We start from the raw sequence: 15,407 nt of genomic DNA on the forward strand, positions 1-15,407 counted from the left end.
GTTTGTGGGCTGTTGCTGTGCACAAACTATAGCCTGCCGCAAAACGCAGTCACTACACTTTATAGTATATCCCGTGAAGCGCTTTGAGACGTCTGGCAGACATGATAATGCGCTGGGTCAAATGCAAGAATTATTATTAGGATTATTAGGATTATTCTCAAAATGACCGTCTTTCCCCTCTCGGCGTTTAATGTTTATAAAGAAAATTTGGGATTTCACGCAGACACACACACACTCACACACAGATTTATACACACACACACACGGATACAGGACTCACACGCAGATTTATACGCACATACACACACATACAGATACAGGCGCTCACACACTGATTCATACCCACACACACAGATACAGGCACATGTGCACACACACATATATATAGATTTTACATACACACACAGATATACACCCACAGAGAGACACACAGACAGACATACACAAAAAGACATACACAAAAAGTTCATTTAGGAGATATTAACTCCACAAACACTGGTACTGCAAAAGTTTTTCTTACACTGATTGAAAAAATATTAATTCTATATATTTTACAGTGTATCCCGTGAAGCGCTTTGAGACGTCTCAACGACGTGATGAGGCTCTATATCAAATGCAAGGATTATTATTATTATGATGAAGCCTCATCACTTCTCAGCTGTGAACAGAGAGAGAAGTACGATTGAAAGACCTGCAGTTCTGATGTCGTTCATTTTCCACCTTCCTCCTCCTCTCCTACCTCGTCCTCTCTCGACAACCACCCTCCTACCCCCGCCCCCCAGAAAAAAGTATAATTAAAGTACATTTATATTCTAATTAATATTTCCGTCAAAAAAATGTGGTCACTTAATTGGCTGCCGCATTTCGCCCATAAAATACACAGTCACTATCCTTTACGGTGTATCCTGTGAAGCGCTTTGAGACGTCTCGAAGGCGTGATAAGGCGCTGTATCAAATGCAAGGATTATTATTATTATTAAAAGTCACCCCCACCTGAAGGAAGGTTTGGAAATAATGATCTTCTGTGGAACAAGTGATGGCAGTCATCGCTCATCAAGAGGAGATAAGTCTTCAGTCTTCACCCTGGTCTTCACTGCTTTCCTGGACAACCTCCTTCAAGAATCTTCTTCGCTGTTTCTCGTGGCTTTGAGATGTTTTGTCGTGGCGGGGGGAGTGGGGTGGGGGGGGTGTGGGGAGAGAGAGAGAGAGAGAGAGAAGAGGGGAAGTTTGGGATTCCAGACCCCTCTTCCGCCTGTTTGTTCGTTCCACCCTTCGTTCCTTCGTCACTGGAATAAATCTGGAGGAAACATTTTGGTTCCTCACTGGGACCATACACACACGCGTGAGTCGAATCAGGCTCGAGAAGAGGAGAAGGAAGGTTTCGGGGGTGGGGGGGGAGGAGAGAGAGAGACAGAGAAAGAGGGAGAAAGAGAGAGAGAGAGAGAGTGAGAGAATCTCGGCTCTTCTGAATGGCTTGGTTGGTGCGTTGTGTGTGTGTGTATATGTCAGGGCTTTAAAATGAACACAACCTTCTCAGTGAGGAGAGTTGGAGCTCAGTGTGTGAGTGTGTGTGAGAGGCAGAGTTGATGTACTGTGTGATATACAGAAGGAGGAGCACATTGCCCCCACACCCCCCCCTCACTCTCCCCCCCGCCCACCCCCTCCGACACTGACTGAAGAAGTTATCACCATCTGGGAGATCTCCATGTACAGAAATAATTGGGTTGACTTCATCAAAGGGCCCCGGCCACTCCCACAGGAAATCACATTCATTCAGCACTGTGTTTTCCAATGAATTCTTCCCGATTCAACCTATTCATAATCACAATATACTCCCACCAAAGGGTTTATTTACCCCCCCCCCCCCCCCGCCCCCCTCCTCCCCACCTGTCCTCTCCTTGCTCTCTCTCGCTCCCTCAAAACAAAACAAACTTTTCCGAATAACTTTTACACTTGGTGCTCGCAAAGGATTACTTGTAAACAGACATGAAGGGGGTGAGAGGTTTTACCTGCCTGGGGATTGTCGTCCAGGACACCAGGAGAGAGAAAAATTCCCTTCTCTTTTCCAATAGCACGGCAGAGATTTGTGTTGGTCGACCGGGTGGATGGTCTCGTGATCTGACACACGCGGAAACCCATCACCGTTGCTTAAGAGTCTCCAAACCCATCTGAGAATTCCAGGACTCCCACCCAACCTGGGAATCCCAGAGAGAGATTGTTGGGATGGAATGCGCTCTCTCTCTCTCTCTCTGGAGGGATGCCCCCCTACTTACCTAATTCCGGAGAGTATTAGGCGCAGGTTGGTAAGAGCCAAGGCTTGGGGGGAGCCCATAGCTTAGTTGGGGTAACTGCTGGAGTCCAACTAAACCCACACATAGCTTAGCCATTGCCACCCCAACTTCCAGCCCCAACTCCTCGCCCCCCCTTCCCCCAACCACCATCCTTGCCCCGAGAGAGTCAGTGTCATTCAGAGACAGCGCAGACAATGAAAGAAAGGGGCCCATTGTGTGACCATCAAAGGCTACAGGAATCTGCTCAATTTGTGATGTTTATTGTGAAGTTCACAGCCACTTGTTGGGGAATAAAAGAGCAGAGAGGGAGAGGTGGGGAGAGCTAACATTGCCACAGGCTTTGCCTTTCATTTCTCAACAACCCAATGCAAAAGCACCTTCTCTCCCCCAAAGCACAGTGTGGGTGTCCGTCCACGCTTGAGCCCAGACACCGGCCGGAGTTAACCCTTTAACCGCCAGGCAAACAGTTTCCGGAGTCCCGTAGCTCACTGATTAGAGAGACCCCTAAGTGGCAAGCGAGAGGACCCGGGGGTCATTTCACTATGTTCCAGGCCGGTCAGGTCGAAGCCTTAGGCAAGTTTCCTTACTCCACACACACACACACATGTGTGCCTCTGTTTACCAGCAGTCAGTAGGAGCCCAGTTGTTAGTCGATTGAAGCATCGCTTTCAGGGGATAATAATCCCGTCCCAAAAAATTCATAATTTGGTCACTCAATCCACGGCTGTTTGTGGGGAACGTCGCTGTGCGCAATCGGCTGCCGCGTTTCACCCACAAAATATACAGTCAATTCACTTTACAGCATATCCTGTGAAGCGCTTTGAGAAGTCTCGAAGACGTGATGAGGCACTGTGTCAAATGCGGGGATTATTATTATTATTGATGGGTTGGGGAGGGGGATGGAGGGAGTGGAGGTGTGAGGGCGTGAAGAGGAACATTATTCGAGAGCGATAGATTCGTGACAGACTTGTTATCAGAATGCTCAGAAAACAAAGCAAGGAGTGAGGAAGAATTAAAGACCTTTAATGTGTCTCTTCCCGAACATCCTAATTACCTGGCGGTTGATTTCCTGTTTGCCTCTGAGCTCAGTCCCTGTGGGTTCTTTTGAAGTGCAAAAAAAAACACACAACTTCACTTTGAAGTTAACAAAGATCGTGAGTACAGAGGGGAGATTGTGCTGAGAGGATGGGCTGGATCTGGGTTTGAATGCATACACATACATTGCTCTATCATGGAGTCCTGTAGCTCAGCGGTTAGAGCCCTCGCCTCGCAAGAGAGAGGACCAGGGTTCGATTCCCGGAGGGGTCAGGACAAAACCTTAGGCAAGTTTCCTTATTCCACACACATACATACGTACATACACGCACGTCACAGGGGTAAGTAGGAACCCGCTTATTAGGCAATTGATGGATTGCTTGTCCAGGGGTAATAATAATCCCTTCAAAATAATAATTTTGGAGTGTGTATGTTGGTGTGTTGATGTGTTGGTGTGTGTATTGGTGGTTGTATGTTTGTATGTTGGTGTGTTGGTGTATGTGTTGGTGTGTTTGTACGTGTGTTGGTGCGTTTGTATGTTGGTGTGTATTGGTGTGTGTATTGATGTGTGTTGGTATGTTGGTGTGGTGTGTGTTGGTATGTGTGTGTATATTGGTGTGTGTGTGTGTTTGTGTGTGTGTGTTGGTGTGTGTGTTGGTGTGTGTGTGTGTTGGTGTGTGTTGGAGGCTATTGCTGTCACGCGCTGCCCATTGATGGTTATCGCCAGCTGCCCTCACCATCTGCCTGCACAAGGCTGGCTCCCAGCTTGGGCTCCCACCGCGATCTCTCACACAGTGACCTCCAGGCTAATGGGAATATCACGCTCTGATTAGCCACACACCATTCATGGCTGTGCTGCTAAACGAGCCCACCCCACCTCCGCCCCCCCCCTCCCTCCCTCCCAACGTCCTCAACGTCTTCCTGCTCAGTAATGGCCACCGCTCTGGTCTCAGGAGCACAATAGTAATAATAATAATAATAATAATGTTCCTTATATTCAATATAATACCTTAAATATCAGGACATCTCTACAGACTTTACAGGATTGTTTGAGTGAGTGAGTGAGTGAGTGAGTGAGTGAGTGAGTGAGTGAGTGAGTGAGTGAGTGAGTGAGTGAGTGAGTGAGTGAGTGAGTGAGGGAGTGAGTGAGTGAGTGAGGGAGTGAGGGAGGGAGGGAGTGTTGGCGTGTATCAATGAATGAGTGTATGTTGGTGAGTTGTGTCGTGTGTGTGCCTGTGTGTTAGCGATTGAGTCTGTCGGTGTGTGTTAGTGAGTGAGTGTGTGAATCAGAGTAAGTGTGAGCTGGTGTGTCTGAGTGTGTGTCGTGGGGGGGGCGGGGGGAATGGGGTCAGTGAGCTGGTGTGTTGGTGTGTGTGTGCGTGTGTGTTCGTGAGTGAGCGTGTGTTGCTGGGTGTGACTGAGAACGAGTGTGGGTTGATGTGTGTATCAGTGAGCAAGCGTGAGCTGGTGTGAGTAATGGAACGGGGGGCACATTGGTTGGGGGAATTGCATGTTTGTCTGCGGGAGGGAGAGAGAGCGAGAGAGAGGGAGCGAGAGAGAGAGATCAATAGAGAGATACAGCTTTCCGCAGACACGAACATGCTGAGAACCTTGTGATCAAACGCTCCGCTTGTTAAACCCACCGAAAACAAGGACGAGAGTCGTCTGTGATAATCGACAGAAATAATTCACTCCAACCACACGTTGACATGTGGAGTGGTGGGGGGCGGAGGGCTGGCTGTGGTGGGGAGTGTGTGTGGGGTGGTGGGGGGGGGCTATGCTGGGGAGTGGTGGTGGTGGGGTGGGGGGCTCTGCTGGGGATGGTGGGGGGGGTGGTGCTGTGTTGGGGAGTGGTGGTGGGGGAGGCTATGCCGGGGATTGGTGGGGGAGGAACTGTGCTGGGGAGTGGTGGGGTGGGGGCTATGTTGGGGAGTGGTGAGGGGGCTGCTGTGCTGGGGAGTGGGGGGGGGGGTGTGCTGTGCTGCGGAGTGGTGGTGGGAGGCTGTGCTGGAAAGTGTTGGGGGGGGGGTGGGCTGTGCTGGGTGAGGGGGGAGTGGGAGGCAGTGATATAGAAGAGGGTCAGGGGATGCGTGGGTTTGATGGTGTCTGTTTGTGCTCAGTTGCCCCTCAGGCCATTTTTGTAGCTTTGAGCTCAAGTGTCTACAGTTACTTGTGATGTCTTCAGAGAAGAAAAGGCATCTCCTCTGTCTTACAGTGATCAGACTGCAAAATATCACAGTCACTCTCTCTCTCTCTCTCTCTCTCTGACTCACTCACTTTCTCTTATTGCTTTCTCTCACTCTCACTCAATCTCTCTATTCTCTTATCTCTCTTTCGACGCTCTCTCTCACTCTTCTTTCTCTCTCTCGCTCTCGCTCTCTCACTCACTCTATCTCTTTATTGTTTCTATCTCTCGCTTTCACACACACACTCTCTCGCTCGCGCGCTCTTCACTCTATCTCTTTATTACTCTATCTGTCTTTCAATGGTCTGTCACTCTATCTCACTCTCTCTCTATGTCTCTCACGCTTTCACTCTCTGTCTCTCGCTCTCTCACTCTCTGTCTCTCGCTCTCTCACTCTCTTACTCACTCTATTTCTCTATTGGTCCCCAAATAAAATGGGTCACTCAATCCACGACTGTTTGTGTGGGGACGCTGCTGCGTGCAATTGGCTGCCGCGTTTCGCCCGCAAAATGCACAGTCACTACACTTCACAGTATAGGCCGCGAAGCGCTAGAAGACGTGATAAGGCGCTGTGTCAAATGCGAGGATGATTATTATTGTTGTTGTTGTTATTATTGAACAAGGTGTGAACGTGGGGATATGAGGAATTCAGCAACAGAAGAACAGACTATCCCTGAATTTCACAGCCGAGCGTTCGAGATCAAAGTAAGTGACGGAACATCTTGTGAATGCTGAATAATTAAGCGTCTCTGATAAACACTTAAGGATCATCGAATTTTAATCACGCTCCTGTTTTTTGGATGTGAAACTTTTAAATGGTTTCACAACCTCTCAGCCGCCAGGACTCGAACCCCCCGTCTCTATATAACGTGTCCTTTCTCCGGCCGATGAGGATGTGCTCGTCGCAGGATCGTCTTTGCGCTGACGCAAGTCCGGACCGTTCCTGGTGTCAGACTCGCTTGTTGGCTCGCTCTGTGTGTGTGTGTGTGTGGGGGGGGGTGGCAGCACCTCAGCGCAAAGCTTCAAAGTCTTTTCTTCTCAGTCTGTTAGCCTGACGCAGTGGGTAAAGTTGCCAACTCTGAGTCAGAAGCTCGTGGGTTCAAGCCCTATGTCCAGATTTATAATAATAATAATCCTTGTATTCAACACATCGCCTTATCACATCGTCGAGAGGTCTCAAAGCGCTTCACAGGATATATTGTAAAGTGGGGTGACTGTGTATTTTGTGGGCGAAACGCGGCAGCCAATTGCGCACAGCAGCGTCCCCACAACCAGTCGCGGATTGAGTGACCCAATTTTTTTTCGAGGATTTATTACCTCCAGAAAGTGATCCGCCAATCGACCAACAACCAGGTTCCTACTGACCGCTGGTAAACAGAGGCGTGTGCGTGTGTGTGTGTGCACGTGCGTGTGCGCGTGTGCGAGTGTGCGTGCGTGCGTGTGGTAAGAAAACTTGCCTAAGGTTTCACCCTGACCTGTCCCACTCGGGAATCGAACCCGGGTCCCTCTGGCTTGTGAGGCGAGCGCTGGAAACACTGAGCTACAGGATTCCTTCCCCTCCTTCGAGCACCATACACCCCCCCCCCCAACTACCACCACACACACACAATGCCCCCCACCCCTCGCACCTCCCCCCCCACTCCTGTCTCGAGCTGCAGTGCAGACCTCACATTGACGATGGACGATCAGTATTGATGCCTTTCATCCTCTCAAGCCTTTCATCAGCGCCTGTGTCTGTGCAGAACCTGCTCTGATCTGATCAACTGCTCCGCTGCTCAAACAGAATATTTAATGGAGGATCAACTAAAGCAGCGTTTTGTACAGTATTTGAAGCTGGTTATTACAGTGACTCGGACATCGTTTCATCTCACCCGCGGCCCCCAGACCCTCACCACAAACTTACCACTAAACTGCTTTGACAGCCAGAGTTTGCGGGTTTGTGATTGAATTTTCCCGAAGTGTCACTTTCCATCTCCGTCCGTGAAGAAAATGTGCCTTTGACTGCGAGGCTAACGAGACTCCAATTAGCCCCCACTTCATCCCAGATTCCCAGAGCATCTCCCCTCGTCCCTGTTCCCCTCCGCATCGCCCCACGACATGTCTGCGCTCTCTCTCTCTCTCTCTCCAATGAAGCCCTCACTGTCCACAACCTCATTGTCAACAACAACAACAACAACACATGACATTTACACGGAGCCTTTCATGTCGGGAGGACATCCCAAGGCGCTGGACAGTCAGGGATTTGCACCCGAACTGGGGGTTGGGATCAGGTGTGGATGGGGATCAGGGAGGGTGGGGACAGGGAGGGTGGGGGTAGGAGGGTGGGGGTACGAGGGTGACTGGTGCTATATCGAGTAAAAACAGGTACAGAATAGTTGTGCTGTAACATTCTCTGCAGTTCTGTATAACTGATGGATGAAAACTGTTAATTTTAATTTGTTTCCGCATTAATATTCCTTCCCCTTGTTGGGCTGAGGGACTCCACTCCCTCCCCCCCACCCCCCAGAGACATCTGTCTGAACAGAAATAATGAGATAACCAGGAAAGTAAAGGATATTAAAGTTATTTAAACTGACTTTTTTGATATTGAAATGGGCTCCTGTGGATCAAGCTTTCCGTTTCTTCGTTCCCTGTCTCTTCACCATTTTCCTCCCCTTCATAACAGTATAACAATGATCCTGGCATTTGACCCGACGCCTGATCACACCTTCGAGACGTCTCAAAGCGCTTCGCAGAACACGCTGTAAAGTGAATTGACTGAATATTAATAATACTAATTTGGTCACTCAATCCACGACCGTTTGTGGGACGCTGCTGTGTGCAATTGGCTCGAGAGAGAGAGAAAGAGAAAGAGAGAGACAGAGACAGACAGAGAGACAAGGGAGGGTGGATGTGGACAGACAGGATGACAGCCTAAGGTGAAGCAATCAGAAAACAAAGCTACCGTTTGGAAGCTTTGACAAACGTTAACAAAGCGACAGAGCTCGCTCGCAGCGATATCAGAGTGATCTGCGGCTAAACGCTCTCCAGAGGAGAAAGGTTAGGCTGGGAGGTCGAGGATAAACATCAGCCAGGTATCTTCAGGGCAGGATAAAGCAGTACAAAGACTCGGGCACGATTTCAAGCCCTGGATTTAAGTGACTGAGACAATTCTCTCTGCGAAATTCTATCGGCCAATTTGCCTCCGTCAGATCTTGGCTGATCTTCACTTTGGCTTCTCACACGGCTTCATGTTCTCGGGTGTAAGAGCACAAAGAGGAGCTCTCAAAGCGAGAATAATATTAATATTATTAATAATAATTCAATCATTATATTATATCAATAATGGTATTATTAAGAATAATCCTTGCATTTGGTATCGCGCCTTATCATGCCTTCCTGACGTGAAAGGCGCTATACAAGTGTATATCAGTATCGTATTTTGTATTGTATTATCATGCTTTCGAGATGTCTCAAAGCGCTTCACAGAATTTACTGTAAAGTGTAGTGACTGTGTATTTTGCAGGTGAAACGTGGCAGCCCAATGCACCCAGCGACGTCCCACAAACAGTCGTGAGTTGAGTGACCAAACTATTATTAGTAGCATTTATTTATTAATTTGTTTATTTATTTTCTTATTTTTTAAGGGATTATTACCTCAGGAAAGTGATCCGGCAATCGACAAGCAGCCGGTTCCCAATTACTGCTGGTAAACAGAGGCGCGAGTGTGTGTGTGGGGGGGGGGGGGGGGGTAAGGAAACTTGGCTAAGGTTCTGCTTTGACCCTCTCGGGAATCGAACCCGGGTCCTCTGGCTTGTGAGGCGAGGGCTCTAACCCCTGAGCTCCACTGTGATGGAGGCAATAAAACATGAAGGTTTCGGTGGCCTTTGGTGTGAGAGAAGACACAGATGGATGGAGATGGTGGGCAATGTGTGTCGGAGGTGGAGAGAGAGAGAGAGAGAGAGAGAGACGCAACTTACGAAGCAATACCCAAAGTGTGGAAATAGGATAGTTTTTTGTTTCGTAAAAGTTTTGGAAGATTCTGCTGACAAACAAATTCATTTCGGTCGGATGTGTGTGTGTGATGGGACCTGGAAACATCTGTTAAATCTCAGACCAGTCAGACTCCAGCTTGAGTGCGGAGCTTGAGTGCGGTGTAAATGTGGCTGTAATATGGAGCATCAAAGCCACTGTCTGACTGCTAAGCAAATTGGACAAGTCAAGTTCTCTCCACTCAAGGCCGTTATGTATGTTCATCTCCATCTGCTTCTCACCCCGATCCTCACCAGCCTCCAGAGAGAGAGAGAGAGAGAAAAAGTGAGCGTGAGAGGGAAGAAGGGAATATGAGAAAGGAGGGGGAGGGATGTCTCAAAGCGCCTTCGCAGGATATACTGTAAAGTGCAGTGACTGTATATTTTGTGGGCACATCGCGGCAGCCAATCGCGCACAGTAGCGTCCCCACAAACAGCCGTGGATTGAGTAACCAACTTATTATTATTATTATTATTTGTTTAGAAGGGATTATTTTCCCCGGAAAGTGATCCACCAATCGACTAACAACTGGGCTCCTACTTATTGCTGGTAAACAGGTGTGTGCGTGCGTGTGTCTGTGCGTGTGTGTGTCTGTGCGTGTGTGTGTGTCTGTGTGGAGGAAGGGAACTTGTCTAAGGTTTCGCCCCGACCTGACCCGCCCAGGAATCGAACCTGGGTCCTCCGGCTCTAACCACTGAGCTACAGGGACTCCACACAGATGAGGCAGAAGGCGATGGGGCTGAGAGTCAAACGAAGGAAAGTGAAGGCAGCTGCTGGCCTCACACCCTTTGAAGTGCGACAGCATTGAGCACCTTTTACGCTCGGCCTTTGATAAATAAAAGAGAACATGGAGTTCAATTGATTTTCGATAATCTCGAAGCGAGCGAGTCCCAGAGTCAGCGCCGCGGCCATCTTCAAAGTCTGAACGGCCGCTATTTACTTGCAAAGAGGTTCTGTGTTTACACCAGGCATCGAGCCAGCAATCGATTCCTTTTGATTATTTATCGTCTTCTCGGGTTTTTGTGACTTTCATGTAGAAGCCGTGAACGGTGGTGGTTGGGGGGGGGAGGGGGGGGGGGGGGATGGGGGGGAAGGGGGGGGATGTGGGGATGGGGAAATGGGGTCAGGGGAACAAGGTTTGGGGGATGGGGAGAACCCCAGAGTGTGCGTTGGAGCAGCTACAGCACAAAACATTCCTCGTGTGTTCAGGAGGTTTGTGAGCTGGTGCCCCCCCCCTCACACACACACATACAGTCACACATACACCAACCCCCCCCCACACCCACCCCCCGCCCCCCCAGCTCACGCACAGGAGTCAGCGAGTGAGCATGAGAGAGTGAGAGTAAAAGAGAGAGTGAGAGGCTCTCTATTAAGATCCCAAACTGAAACCTTTACAGTTCAACATTGAGTGGTGGCGGAGGAGGGGAGAGCGGGTGGGGGGGGGGGAGAGTGGGGGGGGAGAGCGGGTGGGGGGGGGAGAGCGGGGTGGGGGGGGGGAGGGGGTTGGGATGGTGGGGAGGAGAACAAGGCAGTGACAAAGTTAACTATAGCCGATGAAAAGGTCACATCAAACAGCTAAAGGATCTGAGTGAAAGCGGCACTCAAACTCTCCTCAGAAAATCAAAGAGTGTAAATTGCATGAATGGTCCAGACCCCCTCCCCCTCCCACTCCCCCAACCCCTCCCACTCCCCCAACCCCCTCCCCCTCCCACTCCCCCTCCCACTCCGCCTGTCCCAACCCGCTCCCCCTGTCCCAACCCCAACCCACTCCTCCCACTCCCCCTCCCACTCCCACTCCCCCTCCCACTCCCCCAACCCCAACCCCACAACCGCAGATCGAGTGCTTATTGGTTATTGGTTTTTTTTCTTGAGGGATTATTGTCAGGTGCGAGTGTGCGGAGTAAGGAAACTTGCCCGAGGTTTCGCCCGGACCGGGAGTCGGACCCGGGTCTCTCGCTTGCGAGGTGATTGCTCTAAACACTGAGCTACAGAGACTCCACAATATCATTAGGTTATGATTATTATTATTGTTGTTATTATTATTATTATTGTCAGGTGAGGCAGTTCCAATGTATCAGACCTGCAGTACAGAGTGTGTACAGCAGGTGGCGGTGACAACACATGTCCGTCTCTGTCCATCCACAAGAGTTACACAAAACCTTTCGGGGGTTTCTTTTTAGCAGCAATTAATTTTTATTTTGCAAAATTTAAGGGATAATCCCCGGAGGCAAATAGCACATCACAGGATTAGGAACCTACACAGAGTCCGTCCGCACTCCCCGGTCAGCGTTAGAGACACAGTAACGCTCCTCTACACTATGCGTCCGTCCGCACTCCCGGGTCAGGGTTAGAGACGCAGTAACGCTCCTCTACACTGTGTGTCCGCACTCCCCGGTCAGCGTTAGAGACACAGTAACGCTCCCTCTACACTGTGCGTCCGTCCACACTCCCGGGTCAGTTTGTGACAGAGTAAAGTTCTCACCTCAGACGTGCCCCCCCCTACAGCTGCCCTGTACCAGGCTGCGAGTTGATTGCATTGTTAGTCGTGGTGTTGTTAGTCGATTGGCGGATCGCTTTTCCAGGGGTAACAATCCCGCCCAAAAAAACGTGGTCACTCAATCCACTGTTTGCGGGGACTTCGCTCGGCGCAATTGGCTGCTGCGATTCGCCCACAAAATACACAGTCGCTACACTTTCCCGTGAAGCGCTCTGAGACGTCTCAACGACATGATAAGGCGAGATTTATTATTATTATTATTATTGCTGCTGCTGCCCCCGAGCCCTGAGCACTTTCTCCCTACGACCTCAGAGTCATGAGTCTTTGGAGAAACGGACGAGGGGGAGAGGTGGAGAGAGAGAGGGAGAGAGAAGAGGGGGGCGGGGGGGGGGAAAGATCCCTGTTTGACCATGATGAACAGCACGTCTTTTCAAAGAAAAATATATTCAATGCCTTCGAGAGAATGAAAGCTCCAGCACAAAAGCCCATTCTGTGCGGAGACAATGGACTATTGAACAGTCCGACACTGGGCAGGTATGTCTGAACAATCTGCAGAATATACGCCCATTCCATTTCCAATGATGTTTAGGCTTTGGCTCTGTCTCTGTTTTTCTCTCTCTCTCTGTCTCGCTGTCTCTCTCTCTCTCTCTCTCAGGGTAATGGAGTGCGTGTCGCTATAACAATAAAAAAAACAATATTCCTGACATTTGTCTTTCACTTTGGGACGACATCTCAAAGCGCTCTAACATAACATAACATGTAGGAGAAGGAATAGGTCATTCGACCCTTCGAGCCTCTGATTTTCTAATCTTTCACTGGATTTACCCACATGCTCAGCCCGGCTCCGTGGCAGGAGGTTGTGGGTTCAAGCCCCTCACATCGGGACTTGGAATCACACAGTTGATGCTCCAACGCAGCGCTGGGGAGTGGGGGGGAGTTGTATTGTCGGAAACGTGCCTAATCTTTTGCCCTGATCGGCCGGGAATCGAAGCCGGGTCCTCTTGCTTGCGAGACAAGGGCTCTAACCACTGAGCTACAGGGACTCCATCAAGTGTTTCCACTAAAGATTCGCTCAGGAGGAGACGAGAGCCTGATGGTTCGTTGCCTGCCCATCGCCAAAGCCTGGTGTAAATAAACACAGCTCAGGAGACACCACCACAACCCCAACACTTCCCCTCATCGATGATCGAACATGTAATCCCACTTTCACAGGACAGTCTGAGCCCGCGAGTCGCAAGCCTCCGGGGAGAGGTGGAGGGGTGGGAGTGGGGGGGAAACCCAGAACGAGGTGGGCATCATCTTGAAATTAGAGCCAGGACATTTAGGAGTGAAATCAGGGGCAGGTTTTCACGCAAAGGCTCGTGGGAATCTGGAACTCTCTCTCTCTCTCTTTCTCTCTCCCGAAAGGCTGCGGATTCTGTCTGGATCCATTCGCATCTCCAAGACTGAGGTGGGGAGATGGTTGTCAGGTCAGGGGATCGAGGGATACGGGGCGAAGGCGGGTAATTGGAGATTTTGTGGGCGAAACGCGGCAGCCAATTGCGCGCAGCAGCGCCCCACAAACAGTCGTGGATTAATTTATTATCAGGGCACAGACGGGGAGTGAGGTTTAATATCTCATCTGAAGGGCGGAGTCTCCAATGCAGCGCTCTCTCTCTCTCTCTCTCTCTCTCTCTCCCCCCGCCCGCCCCCAGCGCTGGGCTGGAGAGTCATTCTAGACTGTGAGCTCCACAATAACAATAGGACGATTAAAGGAACAAAATATATGTTGTGTCTGTAAAGGGTTAATGTGTAGAGTTCGGTCTCCCTCACACTCCCAATGTGGACTTGAGTCTATTGAGCAAAATGACGCAATTATTTAATGTCTTGAGCAGAGGATACGAGTTTCTCCCTCCCTGTCCCGTCTCCTCTTGACTTCCTCCCCACCCCATCCCCGGTGGGCTGCGGGCATTAACCCTTTACCTACCATCAAAGGGGACACTTTATCTGCCAAACCACAACAGCCTCAATCACGGTAAATCCTACAACCATCGGCATTTGATACAGCCCGGTTTATGGTCGAAGGACATCTCAAAACGCTTCTCAGGATTTACTGTGAAGTGCATCGATAATATTAATGTTAATAATAATCCTTCCCGGGCAGAGAGAAACCTTAGGCATGTTTCCTCTCTCCCCGCGGCTCTGTGTAATGTATAATAATGTATAATATTATACGATAATAATAATCATTACGCTTGATACATTGTCGAGACCCTGTCATCAACAGCCCTTAGAGTAGAGTCCTGTAGCCTTGTGGTTAGAGCACTCACATCGCAGTGAGTAGGAACCCGGTTGTCAGTGGATTGACAGATCGCTTTCCGGGGCTAATAATCCCTCCAAAAAGAATAAGAAAAAAAAGGTCACTCAATTACTCAAACGGGGACGCTGTCGAGCGCAAATTGTCTACCGAGTTTCGCCCGCAGAACATACAGTCACTACACCTTACAAATATAGCCTTTGAGACGCGGCAACGACGTGACGTGATAAGGCGCTGTGTCAAATGCGAGGATGATTATCAGTAGCAGTGATATTATTCTGCACAATTCCGCGCGGCGTATAGAGAGAGCGCGAGAGAGAGAGAGAGAGAGAGAGAGAGAGAAAGTGCTGGAGGCTAAGACGAGGTGGAATTTCAAGTCGCGGAGGTCCCCAGACTCCGCCGGCCATGGCTTCCGGTAACGACACACTCCAGATGGTTTTGGCTGCCCATTGTCTGCGCCGGGCGGGTAGGGGGGAGGGATGGGGAGACCATTCCTCAAGAGGAGCCATAAAAATACTCTCACAATGTGGGTCAGATTCAGGTCATCAGAACCACTTCAAACGCAGAGACAATAAGGTGTAGAAAAGTGCCGCTTAACCCCTTCACAATGCAGGCGGCCACCGGCCCAGGAGGCGGCGCGAGAGCGAGACAGAGAGAGACTGGCGCTCTGGCTCAGGTAACGCACCCACCCTCACCTCACAGCGCCCCCCCACCCCCCCGACCACGAGGACACAGACCACCAGCTCTTACCGCGGGCAGTCGCTGTAGCTCAGTAGATAGAGCCACTCGCCTCGCAAGTGAGAGGACTCGGGTTCGATTCCCCCACCGCACCAGGTCAGGGCAGAACCTTAGGCAAGTTTCCCTTACTCTACACACACACACACAGACACAGACACGCACACAGACACGCACACACAGACACGCACACACACACACACACAGACACACACACACAGACATGCACACACAGACACAGACACGCACACACAGACACACACACACAGACACGCACACACAGACACGCACACACACACACAGACACGCACACACCACACACACACACAGACACGCACACACACACACACAGACACG

Source organism: Callorhinchus milii, unplaced genomic scaffold (genome assembly GCF_018977255.1).
Source record: "Callorhinchus milii isolate IMCB2004 unplaced genomic scaffold, IMCB_Cmil_1.0 Scaffold27, whole genome shotgun sequence".
Lineage (NCBI taxonomy): Eukaryota > Metazoa > Chordata > Chondrichthyes > Chimaeriformes > Callorhinchidae > Callorhinchus > Callorhinchus milii.